Source organism: Dermacentor andersoni, unplaced genomic scaffold (genome assembly GCF_023375885.2).
Source record: "Dermacentor andersoni unplaced genomic scaffold, qqDerAnde1_hic_scaffold ctg00000054.1, whole genome shotgun sequence".
In the NCBI taxonomy this organism is placed as follows: Eukaryota; Metazoa; Arthropoda; class Arachnida; order Ixodida; family Ixodidae; genus Dermacentor; species Dermacentor andersoni.
In genome coordinates this window covers 572,221-583,041 of record NW_027314767.1, presented here as the reverse complement: position 1 = coordinate 583,041, position 10,821 = coordinate 572,221, and positions in this window count along the sequence as shown.

The following is a 10,821-nucleotide window of genomic DNA, read 5'->3' as shown; positions in this document are numbered from 1 at the left end:
AAGTTTTCTGCAAAACCACAAGATGTGCATGCAAATGGTGCTTTTGGCAGAACGCGCACGTGGATTTCTACCAAACGACGTGCTAAGCATGCCGATGCTGCTCTTTTTAGCACCCGCGCACGGATTCGTGCGAAAACGCGTTTTAAGCATGCACATGCATCTTTTGGTAGACGCGGATGAAGTTTTCTGCAAAACCACAAGGTGTGCATGCAAATGCTGCTTTTGGCAGAACGCGCACGCGGATTTCTGCCAAACGACGTGCTAAGCATGCCGATGCTGCTCTTTTTAGCACCCGCGCACGCATTTGTGCGAAAACGCGTTTTAAGCATGCACATGAATCTTTTGGTAGACGCGGATGAAGTTTTCTGCAAAACCACAAGATGTGCATGCAAATGGTGCTTTTGGCAGAACGCGCACGTGGATTTCTACCAAACGACGTGCTAAGCATGCCGATGCTGCTCTTTTTAGCACCCGCGCACGGATTTGGGCGAAAACGCGTTTTAAGCATGCACATGCATCTTTTGGTAGACGCGGATGAAGTTTTCTGCAAAACCACAAGATGTGCATGCAAATGGTGCTTTTGGCAGAACGCGCACGTGGATTTCTACCAAACGACGTGCTAAGCATGCCGATGCTGCTCTTTTTAGCACCCGTGCGCGGATTTGTGCGAAAACGCGTTTGAAGCATGCACATGCATCTTTTGGTAGACGCGGATGAAGTTTTCTGCAAAACCACAAGATGTGCATGCAAATGGTGCTTTTGGCAGAACGCGCACGTGGATTTCTACCAAACGACGTGCTAAGCATGCCGATGCTGCTCTTTTTAGCACCCGCGCGCGGATTTGTGCGAAAACGCGTTTTAAGCATGCACATGCATCTTTTGGTAGACGCGGATGAAGTTTTCTGCAAAACCACAAGGTGTGCATGCAAATGCTGCTTTTGGCAGAACGCGCACGCGGATTTCTACCAAACGACGTGCTAAGCATGCCGATGCTGCTCTTTTTAGCACCCGCGCACGGATTTGGGCGAAAACGCGTTTTAAGCATGCACATGCATCTTTTGGTAGACGCGGATGAAGTTTTCTGCAAAACCACAAGATGTGCATGCAAATGGTGCTTTTGGCAGAACGCGCACGTGGATTTCTACCAAACGACGTGCTAAGCATGCCGATTCTGCTCTTTTTAGCACCCGCGCACGCATTTGTGCGAAAACGCGTTTTAAGCATGCACATGCATCTTTTGGTAGACGCGGATGAAGTTTTCTGCAAAACCACAAGATGTGCATGCAAATGGTGCTTTTGGCAGAACGCGCACGTGGATTTCTACCAAACGACGTGCTAAGCATGCCGATGCTGCTCTTTTTAGCACCCGCGCACGGATTTGTGCGAAAACGCGTTTTAAGCATGCACATGCATCTTTTGGTAGACGCGGATGAAGTTTTCTGCAAAACCACAAGATGTGCACGCAAATGGTGCTTTTGGCAGAACGCGCACGTGGATTTCTACCAAACGACGTGCTAAGCATGCCGATGCTGCTCTTTTTAGCACCCGCGCACGGATTTGTGCGAAAACGCGTTTTAAGCATGCACATGCATCTTTTGGTAGACGCGGATGAAGTTTTCTGCAAAACCACAAGATGTACATGCAAATGGTGCTTTTGGCAGAACGCGCACGTGGATTTCTACCAAACGACGTGCTAAGCATGCCGATGCTGCTCTTTTTAGCACCCGCGCACGCATTTGTGCGAAAACGCGTTTTAAGCATGCACATGCATCTTTTGGTAGACGCGGATGAAGTTTTCTGCAAAACCAGAAGATGTGCATGCAAATGGTGCTTTTGGCAGAACGCGCACGTGGATTTCTACCAAACGACGTGCTAAGCATGCCGATGCTGCTCTTTTTAGCACCCGCGCACGGATTCGTGCGAAAACGCGTTTTAGGCATGCACATGCATCTTTTGGTAGACGCGGATGAAGTTTTCTGCATAACCACAAGGTGTGCATGCAAATGGTGCTTTTGGCAGAACGCGCACGTGGATTTCTACCAAACGACGTGCTAAGCATGCCGATGCTGCTCTTTTTAGCACCCGCGCACGCATTTGTGCGAAAACGCGTTTTAAGCATGCACATGCATCTTTTGGTAGACGCGGATGAAGTTTTCTGCAAAACCAGAAGATGTGCATGCAAATGGTGCTTTTGGCAGAACGCGCACGTGGATTTCTACCAAACGACGTGCTAAGCATGCCGATGCTGCTCTTTTTAGCACCCGCGCACGGATTCGTGCGAAAACGCGTTTTAGGCATGCACATGCATCTTTTGGTAGACGCGGATGAAGTTTTCTGCATAACCACAAGGTGTGCATGCAAATGGTGCTTTTGGCAGAACGCGCACGTGGATTTCTACCAAACGACGTGCTAAGCATGCCGATGCTGCTCTTTTTAGCACCCGCGCACGCATTTGTGCGAAAACGCGTTTTAAGCATGCACATGCATCTTTTGGTAGACGCGGATGAAGTTTTCTGCAAAACCAGAAGATGTGCACGCAAATGGTGCTTTTGGCAGAACGCGCACGTGGATTTCTACTAAACGACGTGCTAAGCATGCCGATGCTGCTCTTTTTAGCACCCGCGCACGGATTTGTGCGAAAACGCGTTTTAAGCATGCACATGCATCTTTTGGTAGACGCGGATGAAGTTTTCTGCAAAACCACAAGATGTGCATGCAAATGGTACTTTTTCCAGAACGCGCACGTGGATTTCTACCAAACGACGTGCTAAGCATGCCGATGCTGCTCTTTTTAGCACCCGCGCACGGATTTGTGCGAAAACGCGTTTTAAGCATGCACATGCATCTTTTGGTAGACGCGGATGAAGTTTTCTGCAAAACCACAAGATGTGCATGCAAATGGTGCTTTTGGCAGAACGCGCACGTGGATTTCTACCAAACGACGTGCTAAGCATGCCGATGCTGCTCTTTTTAGCACCCGCGCACGCATTTGTGCGAAAACGCGTTTTAAGCATGCACATGCATCTTTTGGTAGACGCGGATAAAGTTTTCTGCAAAACCACAAGATGTGCATGCAAATGGTGCTTTTGGCAGAACGCGCACGTGGATTTCTACCAAACGACGTGCTAAGCATGCCGATGCTGCTCTTTTTAGCACCCGCGCACGGATTTGTGCGAAAACGCGTTTTAAGCATGCACATGCATCTTTTGGTAGACGCGGATGAAGTTTTCTGCAAAACCACAAGATGTGCATGCAAATGGTGCTTTTGGCAGAACGCGCACGCGGATATCTACCAAACGACGTGCTAAGCATGCCGATGCTGCTCTTTTTAGCACCCGCGCACGGATTTGTGCGAAAACGCGTTTTCAGCATGCACATGCATCTTTTGGTAGACGCGGATGAAGTTTTCTGCAAAACCAGAAGATGTGCATGCAAATGGTGCTTTTGGCAGAACGCGCACGTGGATTTCTACCAAACGACGTGCTAAGCATGCCGATGCTGCTCTTTTTAGCACCCGCGCACGCATTTGTGCGAAAACGCGTTTTAAGCATGCACATGCATCTTTTGGTAGACGCGGATGAAGTTTTCTGCAAAACCACAAGATGTGCATGCAAATGGTGCTTTTGGCAGAACGCGCACGTGGATTTCTACCAAACGACGTGCTAAGCATGCCGATGCTGCTCTTTTTAGCACCCGCGCACGCATTTGTGCGAAAACGCGTTTTAAGCATGCACATGCATCTTTTGGTAGACGCGGATGAAGTTTTCTGCAAAACCACAAGATGTGCATGCAAATGGTGCTTTTGGCAGAACGCGCACGTGGATTTCTACCAAACGACGTGCTAAGCATGCCGATGCTGCTCTTTTTAGCACCCGCGCACGGATTTGTGCGAAAACGCGTTTTAAGCATGCACATGCATCTTTTGGTAGACGCGGATGAAGTTTTCTGCAAAACCACAAGATGTGCATGCAAATGGTGCTTTCGGCAGAACGCGCACGTGGATTTCTACCATACGACGTGCTAAGCATGCCGATGCTGCTCTTTTTAGCACCCGCGCACGCATTTGTGCGAAAACACGTTTTAAGCATGCACATGCATCTTTTGGTAGACGCGGATGAAGTTTTCTGCAAAACCAGAAGATGTGCATGCAAATGGTGCTTTTGGCAGAACGCGCACGTGGATTTCTACCAAACGACGTGCTAAGCATGCCGATGCTGCTCTTTTTAGCACCCGCGCACGGATTTGTGCGAAAACGCGTTTTAAGCATGCACATGCATCTTCTGGTAGACGCGGATGAAGTTTTCTGCAAAACCACAAGGTGTGCATTCAAATGGTGCTTTTGGCAGAACACGCACGTGGATTTCTACCAAACGACGTGCTAAGCATGCCGATGCTGCTCTTTTTAGCACCCGCGCACGCATTTGTGCGAAAACGCGTTTTAAGCATGCACATGTATCTTTTGGTAGACGCGGATGAAGTTTTCTGCAAAACCAGAAGATGTGCATGCAAATGGTGCTTTTGGCAGAACGCGCACGTGGATTTCTACCAAACGACGTGCTAAGCATGCCGATGCTGCTCTTTTTAGCACCCGCGCACGGATTTGTGCGAAAACGCGTTTTAAGCATGCACATGCATCTTTTGGTAGACGCGGATGAAGTTTTCTCCAAAACCACAAGATGTGCATGCAAATGGTGCTTTTTCCAGAACGCGCACGTGGATTTCTACCAAACGACGTGCTAAGCATGCCGATGCTGCTCTTTTTAGCACCCGCGCACGGATTTGTGCGAAAACGCGTTTTAAGCATGCACATGCATCTTTTGGTAGACGCGGATGAAGTTTTCTGCAAAACCACAAGATGTGCATGCAAATGGTGCTTTTGGCAGAACGCGCACGTGGATTTCTACCAAACGACGTGCTAAGCATGCCGATGCTGCTCTTTTTAGCACCCGCGCACGCATTTGTGCGAAAACGCGTTTTAAGCATGCACATGCATCTTTTGGTAGACGCGGATGAAGTTTTCTGCAAAACCACAAGATGTGCATGCAAATGGTGCTTTTGGCAGAACGCGCACGTGGATTTCTACCAAACGACGTGCTAAGCATGCCGATGCTGCTCTTTTTAGCACCCGCGCACGCATTTGTGCGAAAACGCGTTTTAAGCATGCACATGCATCTTTTGGTAGACGCGGATGAAGTTTTCTGCAAAACCACAAGATGTGCATGCAAATGGTGCTTTTGGCAGAACGCGCACGTGGATTTCTACCAAACGACGTGCTAAGCATGCCGATGCTGCTCTTTTTAGCACCCGCGCACGGATTTGTGCGAAAACGCGTTTTAAGCATGCACATGCATCTTTTGGTAGACGCGGATGAAGTTTTCTGCAAAACCACAAGATGTGCATGCAAATGGTGCTTTTGGCAGAACGCGCACGCGGATATCTACCAAACGACGTGCTAAGCATGCCGATGCTGCTCTTTTTAGCACCCGCGCACGGATTTGTGCGAAAACGCGTTTTCAGCATGCACATGCATCTTTTGGTAGACGCGGATGAAGTTTTCTGCAAAACCAGAAGATGTGCATGCAAATGGTGCTTTTGGCAGAACGCGCACGTGGATTTCTACCAAACGACGTGCTAAGCATGCCGATGCTGCTCTTTTTAGCACCCGCGCACGCATTTGTGCGAAAACGCGTTTTAAGCATGCACATGCATCTTTTGGTAGACGCGGATGAAGTTTTCTGCAAAACCACAAGATGTGCATGCAAATGGTGCTTTTGGCAGAACGCGCACGTGGATTTCTACCAAACGACGTGCTAAGCATGCCGATGCTGCTCTTTTTAGCACCCGCGCACGCATTTGTGCGAAAACGCGTTTTAAGCATGCACATGCATCTTTTGGTAGACGCGGATGAAGTTTTCTGCAAAACCACAAGATGTGCATGCAAATGGTGCTTTTGGCAGAACGCGCACGTGGATTTCTACCAAACGACGTGCTAAGCATGCCGATGCTGCTCTTTTTAGCACCCGCGCACGGATTTGTGCGAAAACGCGTTTTAAGCATGCACATGCATCTTTTGGTAGACGCGGATGAAGTTTTCTGCAAAACCACAAGATGTGCATGCAAATGGTGCTTTTGGCAGAACGCGCACGTGGATTTCTACCATACGACGTGCTAAGCATGCCGATGCTGCTCTTTTTAGCACCCGCGCACGCATTTGTGCGAAAACACGTTTTAAGCATGCACATGCATCTTTTGGTAGACGCGGATGAAGTTTTCTGCAAAACCAGAAGATGTGCATGCAAATGGTGCTTTTGGCAGAACGCGCACGTGGATTTCTACCAAACGACGTGCTAAGCATGCCGATGCTGCTCTTTTTAGCACCCGCGCACGGATTTGTGCGAAAACGCGTTTTAAGCATGCACATGCATCTTCTGGTAGACGCGGATGAAGTTTTCTGCAAAACCACAAGGTGTGCATGCAAATGGTGCTTTTGGCAGAACACGCACGTGGATTTCTACCAAACGACGTGCTAAGCATGCCGATGCTGCTCTTTTTAGCACCCGCGCACGCATTTGTGCGAAAACGCGTTTTAAGCATGCACATGTATCTTTTGGTAGACGCGGATGAAGTTTTCTGCAAAACCAGAAGATGTGCATGCAAATGGTGCTTTTGGCAGAACGCGCACGTGGATTTCTACCAAACGACGTGCTAAGCATGCCGATGCTGCTCTTTTTAGCACCCGCGCACGGATTTGTGCGAAAACGCGTTTTAAGCATGCACATGCATCTTTTGGTAGACGCGGATGAAGTTTTCTCCAAAACCACAAGATGTGCATGCAAATGGTGCTTTTTCCAGAACGCGCACGTGGATTTCTACCAAACGACGTGCTAAGCATGCCGATGCTGCTCTTTTTAGCACCCGCGCACGGATTTGTGCGAAAACGCGTTTTAAGCATGCACATGCATCTTTTGGTAGACGCGGATGAAGTTTTCTGCAAAACCACAAGATGTGCATGCAAATGGTGCTTTTGGCAGAACGCGCACGTGGATTTCTACCAAACGACGTGCTAAGCATGCCGATGCTGCTCTTTTTAGCACCCGCGCACGCATTTGTGCGAAAACGCGTTTTAAGCATGCACATGCATCTTTTGGTAGACGCGGATGAAGTTTTCTGCAAAACCACAAGATGTGCATGCAAATGGTGCTTTTGGCAGAACGCGCACGTGGATTTCTACCAAACGACGTGCTAAGCATGCCGATGCTGCTCTTTTTAGCACCCGCGCACGCATTTGTGCGAAAACGCGTTTTAAGCATGCACATGCATCTTTTGGTAGACGCGGATGAAGTTTTCTGCAAAACCACAAGATGTGCATGCAAATGGTGCTTTTGGCAGAACGCGCACGTGGATTTCTACCAAACGACGTGCTAAGCATGCCGATACTGCTCTTTTTAGCACCCGCGCAAGGATTTGTGCGAAAACGCGTTTTAAGCATGCACATGCATCTTTTGGTAGACGCGGATGAAGTTTTCTCCAAAACCACAAGATGTGCATGCAAATGGTGCTTTTCGCAGAACGCGCACGTGGATTTCTACCAAACGACATGCTAAGCATGCCGATGCTGCTCTTTTTAGCACCCGCGCACGCATTTGTGCGAAAACGCGTTTTACGCATGCACATGCATCTTTTGGTAGACGCGGATGAAGTTTTCTGCAAAACCACAAGATGTGCATGCAAATGGTGCTTTTGGCAGAACGCGCACGTGGATTTCTACCAAACGACGTGCTAAGCATGCCGATGCTGCTCTTTTTAGCACCCGCGCACGCATTTGTGCGAAAACGCGTTTTAAGCATGCACATGCATCTTTTGGTAGACGCGGATGAAGTTTTCTGCAAAACCACAAGATGTGCATGCAAATGGTGCTTTTGGCAGAACGCGCACGTGGATTTTACCAAACGACGTGCTAAGCATGCCGATGCTGCTCTTTTTAGCACCCGCGCACGGATTTGTGCGAAAACGCGTTTTAAGCATGCACATGCATCTTTTGGTAGACGCGGATGAAGTTTTCTCCAAAACCACAAGATGTGCATGCAAATGGTGCTTTTCGCAGAACGCGCACGTGGATTTCTACCAAACGACATGCTAAGCATGCCGATGCTGCTCTTTTTAGCACCCGCGCACGCATTTGTGCGAAAACGCGTTTTACGCATGCACATGCATCTTTTGGTAGACGCGGATGAAGTTTTCTGCAAAACCACAAGATGTGCATGCAAATGGTGCTTTTGGCAGAACGCGCACGTGGATTTCTACCAAACGACGTGCTAAGCATGCCGATGCTGCTCTTTTTAGCACCCGCGCACGCATTTGTGCGAAAACGCGTTTTAAGCATGCACATGCATCTTTTGGTAGACGCGGATGAAGTTTTCTGCAAAACCACAAGATGTGCATGCAAATGGTGCTTTTGGCAGAACGCGCACGTGGATTTCTACCAAACGACGTGCTAAGCATGCCGATGCTGCTCTTTTTAGCACCCGCGCACGCATTTGTGCGAAAACGCGTTTTAAGCATGCACATGCATCTTTTGGTAGACGCGGATGAAGTTTTCTGCAAAACCACAAGATGTGCATGCAAATGGTGCTTTTGGCAGAACGCGCACGTGGATTTCTACCAAACGACGTGCTAAGCATGCCGATGCTGCTCTTTTTAGCACCCGCGCACGGATTTGTGCGAAAACGCGTTTTAAGCATGCACATGCATCTTTTGGTAGACGCGGATGAAGTTTTCTGCAAAACCACAAGATGTGCATGCAAATGGTGCTTTTGGCAGAACGCGCACGCGGATATCTACCAAACGACGTGCTAAGCATGCCGATGCTGCTCTTTTTAGCACCCGCGCACGGATTTGTGCGAAAACGCGTTTTCAGCATGCACATGCATCTTTTGGTAGACGCGGATGAAGTTTTCTGCAAAACCAGAAGATGTGCATGCAAATGGTGCTTTTGGCAGAACGCGCACGTGGATTTCTACCAAACGACGTGCTAAGCATGCCGATGCTGCTCTTTTTAGCACCCGCGCACGCATTTGTGCGAAAACGCGTTTTAAGCATGCACATGCATCTTTTGGTAGACGCGGATGAAGTTTTCTGCAAAACCACAAGATGTGCATGCAAATGGTGCTTTTGGCAGAACGCGCACGTGGATTTCTACCAAACGACGTGCTAAGCATGCCGATGCTGCTCTTTTTAGCACCCGCGCACGCATTTGTGCGAAAACGCGTTTTAAGCATGCACATGCATCTTTTGGTAGACGCGGATGAAGTTTTCTGCAAAACCACAAGATGTGCATGCAAATGGTGCTTTTGGCAGAACGCGCACGTGGATTTCTACCAAACGACGTGCTAAGCATGCCGATGCTGCTCTTTTTAGCACCCGCGCACGGATTTGTGCGAAAACGCGTTTTAAGCATGCACATGCATCTTTTGGTAGACGCGGATGAAGTTTTCTCCAAAACCACAAGATGTGCATGCAAATGGTGCTTTTCGCAGAACGCGCACGTGGATTTCTACCAAACGACATGCTAAGCATGCCGATGCTGCTCTTTTTAGCACCCGCGCACGCATTTGTGCGAAAACGCGTTTTACGCATGCACATGCATCTTTTGGTAGACGCGGATGAAGTTTTCTGCAAAACCACAAGATGTGCATGCAAATGGTGCTTTTGGCAGAACGCGCACGTGGATTTCTACCAAACGACGTGCTAAGCATGCCGATGCTGCTCTTTTTAGCACCCGCGCACGCATTTGTGCGAAAACGCGTTTTAAGCATGCACATGCATCTTTTGGTAGACGCGGATGAAGTTTTCTGCAAAACCACAAGATGTGCATGCAAATGGTGCTTTTGGCAGAACGCGCACGTGGATTTCTACCAAACGACGTGCTAAGCATGCCGATGCTGCTCTTTTTAGCACCCGCGCACGGATTTGTGCGAAAACGCGTTTTAAGCTTGCACATGCATCTTTTGGTAGACGCGGATGAAGTTTTCTGCAAAACCACAAGATGTGCATGCAAATGGTGCTTTTGGCAGAACGCGCACGTGGATTTCTACCATACGACGTGCTAAGCATGCCGATGCTGCTCTTTTTAGCACCCGCGCACGCATTTGTGCGAAAACACGTTTTAAGCATGCACATGCATCTTTTGGTAGACGCGGATGAAGTTTTCTGCAAAACCAGAAGATGTGCATGCAAATGGTGCTTTTGGCAGAACGCGCACGTGGATTTCTACCAAACGACGTGCTAAGCATGCCGATGCTGCTCTTTTTAGCACCCGCGCACGGATTTGTGCGAAAACGCGTTTTAAGCATGCACATGCATCTTTTGGTAGATGCGGATGAAGTTTTCTGCAAAACCACAAGGTGTGCATGCAAATGGTGCTTTTGGCAGAACGCGCATGTGGATTTCTACCAAACGACGTGCTAAGCATGCCGATGCTGCTCTTTTTAGCACCCGCGCACGCATTTGTGCGAAAACACGTTTTAAGCATGCACATGCATCTTTTGGTAGACGCGGATGAAGTTTTCTGCAAAACCAGAAGATGTGCATGCAAATGGTGCTTTTGGCAGAACGCGCACGTGGATTTCTACCAAACGACGTGCTAAGCATGCCGATGCTGCTCTTTTTAGCACCCGCGCACGGATTTGTGCGAAAACGCGTTTTAAGCATGCACATGCATCTTCTGGTAGACGCGGATGAAGTTTTCTGCAAAACCACAAGGTGTGCATGCAAATGGTGCTTTTGGCAGAACGCGCACGTGGATTTCTACCAAACGACGTG